Below are 11719 nucleotides of genomic sequence, written 5' to 3' on the forward strand. Positions count from 1 at the left end.
AAAGCTCGAAGCAGAACGGTACGTAGGTTGGGGCCGCCGAGGCAGGTGTGTGCCAGGGAGTGTTCGCACGGACAGCTCCCCAGGCACGCGCAGCCGTGCCTCGCAAGGTCGAGATACTTTAAAGGCACCTGCGCCCATTGTCTTTCTTTTGCCTCGGCGCAGTGAGCACGATTAACGAGAATAATGTGGAGGGCATCCGGTGCAGTCGCGAATGCATCATGACAAATGTAGCTCGCGTCGCCTGGCGTCTGTAGTAATATCAGAGTTGGTTGTCTAGAGGACGGTGTTGGTACATTTTTTCGTACCGCCCTAATCCTATACCCCCACTACGAACACACACATACCCCCTTTTTTATGTATACATACAATTCCTTGCCATGACGGATCATAGCCTCCTTTATTTTTGAAAAATAGAGGCGGCTATGGACCGATTGACCAGTTCAAGTTGTCAACTTCTCAGTAACTGTCGTAGGAATCACTGTAATAAACATAATTCCACGATCGGATTGTTTACTTTCATTTTTTGTTGTAACACTGAGGACTACATAGAACTTTATTTTGTATATGTGAGAGAAGTATGTGGTTATCACGAGCTTAAGCCAATGTGCGATACACAGACAAAGCAGCTGCTACAACATGAACTGCATTGAGGGCCACACAACACATACGTAATTAAAGGTGCAAAATATAGGGGGAAGCTTCAAAATACGCTCTGTAGCACTGCAAAGTATAACATGTATTGTATGTGTACAATAAATGTTCAAAAATACAATGCATCAATGTCCCATTTGCCTTCAAGTTTATTATGAAGTTCAGGTTTACTGAAGTTTATTATGAGCATATGTACAACAGGAATCTACTGACACAGCCGCAGTCAAGGTGGCTGTTCGAGGTGTGCTGGCTGCCTCAGTGCAAGAAAAAGAAATTGGGTAAATGTCGACACCAGTGCCACTGCTTCTTGCCTCTGACCTGCACGTGCCTCTGCGGCATCTTTGTGCACAAGTGTGCTGGCGTGGCGAGGCGTAGGAGTCATCCGAGAGAAAGAGTATTGTTTACATGGAGAAGTGGCTGTTCACATTGCCTGTCACTTTCCCTCAAATGTTTCCTTGGCGACTAGGGTGACACACCCGCAGTCAAGGTGGCTGTTCGAGGTGTGCTGGCTGCCTAAATGAAATAAAAAGAAATTAGATGAATGTCGATACCAGTGCTATTGCTTATTGTCTCTTACCTGCATTTGCCTCCATGGCCTCTTGGTTTGTGGAGTCTGTATGAGGGAGCTGCTGTGGCTAGGCGTAGGCATTGTCTAAGCAAAAAGAAAAGGCCATTTAAATGGGGAATTATGGAATTAAATGCAGTTATGTCTGCTTCTTGCACTCTTCTTGCCTAAAAGTTTTCAAACATAGTGTCCAGAACACACCAGCACTTTGACTGCTTCTGCTTTTTACCTGCAGGTGTTGTTGCGAGATCCTTAGTATGGCTGCATGCAGCATTGTAACACTTGGTGGATGCGTTTGAAGTGGTAGCCAAAAATATAAAGAATCATCCTTGTCTGCACGAATGCTTTCAATTTGTAAATGCAGTGGTAACTATCACTATTGGTGCAAGGCCACCCCACATCTATGCGGCAAGTGCCATAGCTCGAAACTGAATTGTTCCTTTAGTGTTTCACAAGGCATCTGATATGTCCACATTAGATGTGATGTGTTTGTTTTTATTTATCCCAGTGTGGAGAGAGCATCATTAAATGGCTGAAGTACTATAGTGCCAAACAGACGACACACGGACGAGCGCTTATGTTCGTGCCTCTTCTTGTGTCTGTATGGCGCTATAGTACTTCAGTAATATGCACCAACTAGCCCAACAAAAAGTTCTGCTGGAATATCATTAAATGGTTTTTTTATTTTTGGGTGTCTTGTTTTTTGGTTTATTTCTGAATTTATCATGATGCTAAAGTGACTTATGCAATGGCAATCAGCTTTTGTTTTGCAGAAAAACAATGCATTTCCTGACCCATTGTTCGAAATCCCCTCACTCGCATAATTTTGCAGAGTATTCTACCTATATTGACTTGCTTGACCTCCACTAAAGAGTCTTGCATTTTCAAATACGACTCTTTCCTTAAAATCATTCGACACTTCTCATCATTTCTGTACCTTGGGCTTCTGATACTCTGCAGTCACCATTTTTGCTTGTTTCTGACTAGAAATATCTTATTTAATTTAGAGCTTAAATTTTACTTTTGGAACACATGGAACGGCTTGCCATTGCATATCTGCATAAAAGGGAAACATGTTTCATTAAACATTTGCAAAATCCAATCGAAGATTGATGAATGCAGCTTGCAGTGTGATATGACTGAATGAGCCATAAAAGTAACTCATCTCACTTGGTAAATGAAAGCACATATTAGTGTGATGCACAAGATACGTTACACTAACGTGGTGGGTTCTCTTGCTTATACAGCAAAATAATCGGTTCGCAAGAAAAAAATTATTTTTGCATAACCCTTGTATACACTGACTTAAGGAAAATGAGCTGGAGCTGTCCACATGATGTACTTATTTTACCTGCGAGTATGGTCAACAAAAATGTGTCCCAGCTGCTTAGTGGTATTTGAGATTATGTCAGTATTGCATATGTGCCTGTTGTCTATAATAATTGAATTTTGAAAATGCTCGCAGGGATCTGGGGTGCGATCTTGTACGCGTTCCGAACTCGAACGGAGGCGGTCCGTTCTTTCCGTCGCGAAATTGGCAGTCCGTTCCGTTGCGTTTGTCCGGTAGCAGACAACACGGAATGATTGACAGCAGATATCACTTCGCAATTGACGTCCTGGCGTTCTTCACCTTTCAAACTGACCAACCATGTGCGGCTCGGTGGAACGGACCGCCTCCGTTCTATTTTGGAACGCGTACAAGATCGCACCCCCAGATGTGCACATCTGCAGTTTATGGATACATGTAAAAGACTCAGCATCAAGTGCAAGTGAACGGTCCAACAGGCCCGGAGTCGATCATGCAAATAGATTCGCTGCACAAATTTGTGACCAGAAAAGATATTCCACATGAAATGGCATGCAAGGAAGTGTTGAAAATATTGCACAGTTAACAAAATGCCTACGCTATTAATATGTGGGTTGATGCACTCGTTATGCAAAACGGAGGTGAGGCGTGCAGACAGGACACAAGAGTAGAGTATTTAGTAAACAACACGAGCGCCGCCCACTTCTCTACTCTTGTGTCCTGTCTGCACGCCTCACCTCTGTTTTGCATATTGAATCCTTACCAACTAGCTCAGCTTTCTGTCGTTCTAAGTCTCGATGCACTCGATTTCGTCCGCACTAGGCACTCGCCTCTTGATTACTTCGTGGCACAGAAATACTCGGCATCAGGCTGTTGATCTGCTGTGGCCTTTGTAGAAGCATGATTGTTCAAAGTGCAACAATTAAACAGATTCTTTGAGTTGCTTGTGGCTTCGCCAGTACAATTCCGGTGCGCTGGTCCGCCTGTCCAGCAATTTCCTACTGAAGGGAAACCTGCAAATAAAAACACCGCTCCGGATGCAGAAAAATGCTCTACTGTGACGCTTCTCAAACGATTGTGATGTACCACAAGAGCTGCCTACTCGCGTGATATTCTCAACAAGGAGATACATTCGTTTACTTACATGTGAAGGTATATGCCAGACCACTTCGGGGCTTCGGTGGCACATAAGGCACGAGTGTGCCATAGCGTCCGATGTCGACGCGCGATCGCATGTCAAACGAAACTACTACGCATCCAAAAAACAGATTCGAAACCGAAATTCGCGTCATCTTTTATTGCATGAATGCGTACATCGTGATTTTCATAAGTCACGGACTTAGCGATCGCTTTCTGTAAACTTAATATTAACGTACCGCCTTCATAAAGCCATCAGGTATGCGTTTTTAGATGACAAAGCATAAGGTGAACTGTACTTGTTCTCAGCTTTTTCAATAGTAATTGCGCTGGCCACATTGACCAGTAGCAACAGGGCGGCGCCCTAGAGGTTCCCACTTTTCCGGCCCAGCTTTTCCTCTAGAGTTGTTCTACTAACTCTATGATCCAGAAGGTACAACGCATGGCAACCGCAGCACCACGCTATTGGCTTACGAGCCTGCGGGACGCCGTGATGTCACTCCTAGCAACGGCGCCAAGCGATAACTCTCGTTCCCGGTGCTCTCCGTACAAAAATCCCTCACGTGACCTGATAATAGGTGCCTAGGGACAGGATTGTTTACGGTTTTTGAGAAGGCATGATGGTGGCGCCGAGCGACGCCGTGGCGTGTTCGTTCTCGGCATGTTCGTTCTCCGGCTCGCGCGGACCGTGCGTTGTTCGACGTTGCTTATGTGATCGTGCTTGCGTTGCTTGTGTGTTGGTGGTAGGTTCTGTATTACTTGGCGGAAAGCCGCGAGTAGTGGTGGTGCGGCAGTGCGACTTTCGCCTCGGTGAGCTCTGGCAGTACAGAATCTGCCTTGTGACCCGTGCTTCTAGCGCCTCGGCAGCGAAGTTCTGCGAACCGCGATGTGGCGTCGCCGTGTCCGACTTTGCTTAACGGACATTGAGGGATGTGCTGCTCGCTACAAGTCATGTAAATGCGACTGCGTCGATCGCCCATGCACTGTTCAGCGCTGATTGTGTACACAATTAAGTGTGCTGTGCTTGAAACGAGTGGTGCAGCCGTGCAGCGGGGGGTGGTGGAGGAGCAGAGTGGCTTAGGGGTCTCCATTTGCACGTTCACAGATATGTGCTCCCGTTTTGGTCTCATTAGCGGCTGTCGCGCGATTGTGGTGTGCTCCTTGCCTAGTATGAAGTTTACGATGCTAACACACAGCATGTTCGCGTTTTTCCGTGCTATGTGTCATTTGCATGATGACCGAGTTGAAAACAAGGCATATGTCTGTGTTGTTTGCATTTGTGTGTTGTAAATTACTTCCTATTGTGGAAGTTCTGGCAGTCTTAAACATAAACGTAAACATATAAACATATTTCTGTGTGTCTGAAATTTTGAATTTCCCATAATAGCCTTTACGACTGATAAGCGGGCTACACAGCCTGTGTGAATCAGCTACCTTTTGTTGCGACCCTCTTCCATGTGGTAGACTGATGCATGGTGCGCGTTTATTTCTGTACTGTTGTAAAAACCATTTGTTTATTCACCCATGGAGTACAAATGTACTGCTTCTTCGCCGCAGTACATTTTAGTTGCGCGCTGAAGGATACTAAAAGTGGGAGGGGACCGCTATCACCCAGCATAGTATGTCCACTCAGGCGACCTGAGAGGCGGCGGTTGCGCGAGTGTATAATTAAAGAACTCTTTTTATGTCCAGTGACAGTGGCCCCTTTCCCCTTTAGTATGCTTCACCGCAGTACATAGGAGTATTGCGAAAAAGGTAATCTTAAAAAGCTCAATTATGCAACGTTTCTTTCGTAGCTTGCTACACCGCAATACAGGGGTGTAGCATCGTGCAGTAAAGCATAATAAGAGTGGAAAGGGCACATAGGTTTACTCATTATTTTCAATTGTGATATAATTTGCAAGTGCATCTGTGCTCTTGGTAAGCTTTATTGACAATTCTTTGTACATTACAAATTCATATTGCCAGGAAGCTTACTAAGGCACATTCGCCATATTGTAATGCATTATTCACCTTCAATGCAGGAGCACAATGCGGATTCATGCCTATGCTTCTGGCTGGACTGCACGTGCTCTTTGAGAACTGATTCGTTGTTCATAAGTGCACTGGTACTTACTCTAAACTGGAGGGCTGAAGTTGATACGGAAGCACAATCTTTATTAAGAAGACAAGATGTTGCCAAGATGGTTGTAGCACAGTTTTTTTTTTCTTCGAGGTACCTTTTCTACTAGAAGCTTCCATTGCAGTGTTTCGATCCTCTTTGAGCCAGCACATAGTCTATATAAACATCGGACACCGATTGGGAACATCACCTATGCTCTCTGCAGTAAGCTGCGCACAGGATAAGTTCATGCCTATCTATAGAAAAAAATGTAGCATGACCAGACTAAAAGGGGGTGGGCTGCAGCAATACTAAGTGTTAAATGTTGCCTTATCCTTTCTGTTGAGTTTTCTGTTTTGTGCTTTTTATTATGGATCCTCCACAATAACCATTAGAGTGCCGAACGTGAGCTTGTTGGTCTCAGATCTCATGGTTGTTACTAACAAAACAGTGTGATAAACAAACAAGGGCTTGGAGGCATCCTGTCACCTTGCTTATCTCATGGTGTTGCTTCATGAGCACCGTAGGCCTCCAGACCAACTAGGAAGGGAAATTTGTTGCAATCACTTCAGAACTGTATTGCAACCAAACGAACAGTGCTCTCAATGACAACATTTGGACAGTAGAGTGCTTGCACCCAGCAAAGTCTAAGAAGGAAGCATTCAGGATGTGCAAGTGGGCCTTTTGAAGCTGGCATCATTGTTGAAGGGGCTTTGCCTGCTACCCTCTTTATGGATACACAAAGATGATTTCCTCTTTGAGAGGGATTGTTTCAGATGTCGTTACATGGCAACAATGCTGGGTGTATAGTAGCAGAGAAGCTTGTCTTTGCCCACTGTCAATAATATGTTCCTTTTCCAGTTCCTGTGGAAGTGCCTACTTTTTGTACACAAAGTGCTCTCCATGCATGCATGCATTTTTAGCTTGTAAAGATGTCTATTACCCTTTGCCTCAAGCTGGTCCTTGTTGATGTCACCCAAGAAGGCATTGTGGAGTATGGCGATGCGCACTTACAAATCAGTGTTGATGCCAGTGAAACCAGATTAATGGAGCTGCCATTTATTTCTGTCCACTCCATCTTCATCCAGTTACAATGAGCAGTTCTTTGTCCAAACAGAAGGCATATGTAGTTGGTCATGCATAGCCTACGCACTAAGACTTGTTGGCGTGCCTGAGAACCTTAGCAGTGTCTATATGCAAAAACATTCTGATGTGTTGATGACTTCCTTCTCTTTATCACCCTTTGCCTGATGAAGCCAGCAACTTGGTCACCCGCCGTGGTTGCTCAGTGGCATGGTGTTGGGCTGCTGAGCACGAGGTCACGGGATCGAATCCCAGCCACGGTGGCCGCATTTCGATGGAGGCGAAATGCGAAAACACCCGTGTACTTAGATTTAGGTGCACGTTAAAGAACCCCAGGTGGTGGAAATTTCCGGAGTCCTCCACTACGGCGTGCCTCATAATCAGAAAGTGGTTTTGGCACGTAAAACCCCATAATTCAGCAACTTGGTCAATTAGATGTACAACAGGCTTCCCATTAGTTTTCTCAGCGTCTCCTTTACCAGGGTGCTGCTCATAGATATCTGTTTTCTTGACCTTGCACTGCACTTAAACCATGGCCACACCTGCTGAACCTATAGTATGCGATCAGAAAAGTGCTATACATCACGTTGCTCCAAACTCATGACATGCGCTACAAGGCCTTGTGGAACACCCTCATTAATTTCCGCCCTCATCATACTGTATGAAGTTTCACATGACAAGTGCGACAATTAACATCTGCTGGTTTTTCAGTGCTATTCCTGTCCAGCTTGCTGAAAGCTGTCCCGAGTGTTTCAAAAGCAAGACTGCTGTCGGACAAGAAGTGCATAAAGCAAGGGTAGCAATAACCATATATGTCACACAAAATGAAGGTCACTGAGTGTACAGGCGATTTAATTCTTATCCAACAAGCTTGGTTCTCCCTTTGCAAGTGAGTAAACCCAACTTGCCCCAAAGACATGGCCTGTGACAAACTATGTGCCAGATGCTGTGTCCCCTGCAAAGCCGAAGATGTGTACAACATCCTGACACCCGTAGTGGCTTCTACACTGGGCAAACAGGCTACTACAAGAATGACCGCCTCTAATAATATGCTAATAACATGAAAACGTGCAGAGATTTGGCTATTCATTGGGTCCAACTGCAGGTGCAAGCCACTCTTCCACCAGATTTGTGTTGTTCACAGGAATTGGAGCTATACAAATGCAGACAAAAACAGTGATGTTTGAAAGTAGTTGAGTTCAACTATATTCTGCACAAACAGTGCTACTTACAGCGCCGGTACCTTGTAGCTACATTTCATGGCTGTCCCGCCATTCAAAGGCACTATTCTTGAATTATTAACTTCTATTTATACTTATGGTGGCCACATATTGCAAGTACATATCTACATTTGTGCAATATGGTTAAATGATGTCAACTATGATAGCCATTCCTAATCTGAGATGCAACAAAAGAACTAATATAGACAACAAATTGCAATTCAAGAAGACAACCCGTGCACAGGATAAGTGATAGACTTCCTTTTATTGAACAAAAGTCACGTGTCACACGTCACCAGCAGTGGGTAGCAAACTTGCAAGCTTGGGTGACAGAGGCAAAACTTAGCAAAATGCTACACTCATACTCAAATGTATAATGGCCTGACACAATAAACTACATTATATTGTACTGAATGAAAGGGCAAGACTCCATCCAAGAACACATTACGGCACAACATAATTGACATGGTGTAAAAGATGTTAACACGCCTTCCCCATAAAAAAAGAAACACTGAAAACATGCCTTAAAGGGCAATGTGCAGTGTCTGAAAGCAAGGAAAAACAACCCAAAAAAGGTTTCGCTAAGTCTTTCAATGATTAAAATTGTCAAACTGTCTTGTCACTTCTTAATGGATCTGCATTGTGTACTAGGGTGTTCTGATAAGGCAGTTTCAGCACGTGTATTGGAAAGCAGTGTTCCCAGTCTGTGCCCAATATTTCGAATTTAAAGAGGGTCAGGCTGCCTTTCAAAGATGTACATTTTAATTTATAAAACAGAAAAAGGCAAGCAAAATTGCTGTGCTTTAGAAATTCACTTAAAGCAGTGCTAGTAAATTAAAGTATTAGTTTTCACTTATACAGCTTTCCACCTCTAACATTGTTTATCCCAGTTGTAAAAAGATGGGAATTTCTTTTTGAACAGAACTTTTTAAACTATATTTAACAGGCGAACCAAATACATCATAAAAGTGGCATTTCGCATCTGCAACAACTTCAATGTACTTGAAATTCAGCATATTGGGACATGGAGGAAGCCATAAAAATGCAATAACGGCCCGAGAGAGTTCTCTGCAATTAGGTGAAGAAATTGGCACATACCTGCAACATTTATTGATATCTAGGGTGAACTTTAACATCCAATGCAATATAGGCTCTTTCGGGACTGTTTATAACGTTTTGTGCCAGCGCACATACGTTAAAACACTATTCAGTGCTTGCACGCCGTGTCGATGTATGCCGAATTGCATTAACAGGACGTGAGCAGCACAGTAATCGCAAGGGCGTTTTGTTTCCTCTTGAGGGCATCGCGCTGCGTATCATTAGTAGTAGTGGTGGAATACGACTCCATCTCACAGGTTCCGATCTTGTCAGCATGGTTTTCGCCCAGCGATCCTCGCAGCGTAAACTGTCGCACCGGCGTAGATCCCGATTCCTATCAATCGGTTGTCGGCATGGGTTTCGCCCAGCGATCCTCGCAGCGTAAATTGTCGCACCAGCGTAGATCGCGATTCCTATCAATCGGCAGGGCGGAGACGGCGCTTCGATGGATGGGACGGAAAGTCGCGTCACCCTCGGCTCGCGACCGCGCCAGCACACAGTTACGCCAGTTTCACGTAGCCGCGTCTGCGTGCCAGCCACGACAAAACGTTGGCCACGGCGTTGGCCACGACACGCAACAAGCTACGCGAAACCGCTGGTGATGAGAGTACGTTGTTAGGCATGACGCCACGGCGCGTCCCCGCAGGCGGCAGCCAATAGCGTGGCGCTGCGGTTGCCATGCGTTGTCCCTTCTGGATTTTCCAAATACGCAGACGGGACCGGCACTTTACGTCAACACTGTAGCGACGGACGCGGCGTTAGGTTGCCCCTGTGATCCACCACGGCCGCGGCAAACCGGTCGGACGAACCGTATTGGGCGACGTCGACGAACGCGACCGATCGTGGATCGTCGGCGACGGATCCGAGAAGTGCGGCCGCTCGGGCCCGGCGTGTGCCTACATTGCGTTGCGCGTGCACGTTGCGCGGGAACGGCGAGACCGTGACGGCCTCCCGCGACCACGCGTCGAGCACGCACCGCCTTTCCCTGACAGGTTAAAGTCCAGCGCCTCCAGGATCCGCCTCCCCGCAGGCGAGGAAGCGAGCCTGACAACCTGGACTAACTTTTGTGACCCAAGCTCATCGAAGGTGTTGTGGACCCCCAGCTGCATGAGTTTCTCGGTGCTGGCGCCTATGGGGATGCCAAGCACTTCACGGACCGCGGTATTTTATTCCAGTACTGTCCGCAACACCACGTGAATTTCACGATGTCAGCAACTTCCGTGCAGTAATGGAATACATTGATTACACACATACGGATCGAACGACCGCAATGGGTACTTGTCCATGAATGTACAATCTTTTGCGTATGCACTGTAACACCTATGATGATTATAATAAAGAAAGAAAGTTCACTCTAATGGAAGGAGAACGGTAAAAACACATTAAAAAAGGCACGGCACATGTTCCTGCTTGTGTAGCACCAGACAATGAATATTCTACTGAATTAAGAAAAAGAAGCAGCGGGTAATTGCTCGCTTAGAAGACCGATAAACATGCAGTTCGATGAAACTTGAGAAATAATGATATTGAAACTTCCAAGACTTTAGAAGAAAAGAAAATTAAGACTGAATCATCGCGACGGAACATATCACAAGTCGCTGTAGGCGTCGAAGACCCTAGCTATAACGAAATTATTTTTGAACAGCTCCGATAGTGTCCATGCAACAATGGTTGCTTGCGTACTCTCAAATGTTCATATGCTGCGGCATAAAGCTCACGGCACGGTGCGAAAACGTGCTCGGAGTGAAAGCGATCGACATGCATGCAGACGCGAAGTCGGTCACCGCGAACCCGTGCGATCGCTGCATTGCAGCTTCATTCTGTTATGCTATATTTAGTTACACAGACAGCCATCCCACTATAAGAACATATTTCACATAGTTTTCTCAGCGATTGCTTACGTTTCACGCAAACCGGTTCGGTGGGATCGATTGCGGCGACCGCTCGCAGTGTCCCAGCTTACTGTACGTAGTAGGCAAAGAGATAGCGTTTGTAAACCATCCTGTGCTTTCTGTTTGTCCAACATGATTAATTTAAAGTTAAAATACTGCCATTTCGAGAGTACTTGCAACATTGTTCAGGAGGGCTGCCGCGTAGTATGTTTATTTAGCCTTTATTTAACGCCGATGCATGTGAGGCGCTTCCGACAGACTCTATGAAACTCTAGGAAACTCTATGGTCCTCGCCCCCAATACCGACATCTTTATAGTGACGGCCCCGTCGGTGTAGTGTTGTTGTTAAAGCGACGGGCCCCGTCACCGTAGTGTGGGCCCCGTCACCGTAGTGAGTGTTGTGGGACAAGATACGCCCCAAAGGGTGTAAAGTTTTCTAAAAGTGTAAGAGTGCACTTTTGAAAAATTTACACCCTTTGGGGCGTATCTTGTCCCACAACAATAATCTTCATCCGTGCTGCCCGCGTTTCCTTTCTTTAACGCTGCGAGCCCGGCACTTTCCAGTAACGAGCGGCATGCGCGTTATCAGTGTGACGCAGCATTCTCGACAGGAAAGTAGCGAGCGCCGAGTTTTCAGGAAAGGAAACGCAAGCAAGGCAGATGACG

The 11719-nt window shown here is 45.7% G+C and overlaps 1 long non-coding RNA gene across 1 annotated transcript; it reads right to left on the minus strand.

Annotated features, from left to right (window-relative positions):
- Positions 1 to 782: 782 nt before the first annotated feature.
- LOC135898517 (uncharacterized) lies at positions 783 to 4082 on the minus strand. Its single transcript, XR_010563356.2, has 3 exons — positions 3286 to 4082; positions 1229 to 1303; positions 783 to 1164 (listed from the first exon to the last, which is right to left on the minus strand). It is a non-coding gene; the product is annotated as an uncharacterized lncRNA (long non-coding RNA).
- Positions 4083 to 11719: the final 7637 nt, after the last annotated feature.

Source organism: Dermacentor albipictus, chromosome 2, assembly GCF_038994185.2.
Source record: "Dermacentor albipictus isolate Rhodes 1998 colony chromosome 2, USDA_Dalb.pri_finalv2, whole genome shotgun sequence".
NCBI lineage: Eukaryota > Metazoa > Arthropoda > Arachnida > Ixodida > Ixodidae > Dermacentor > Dermacentor albipictus.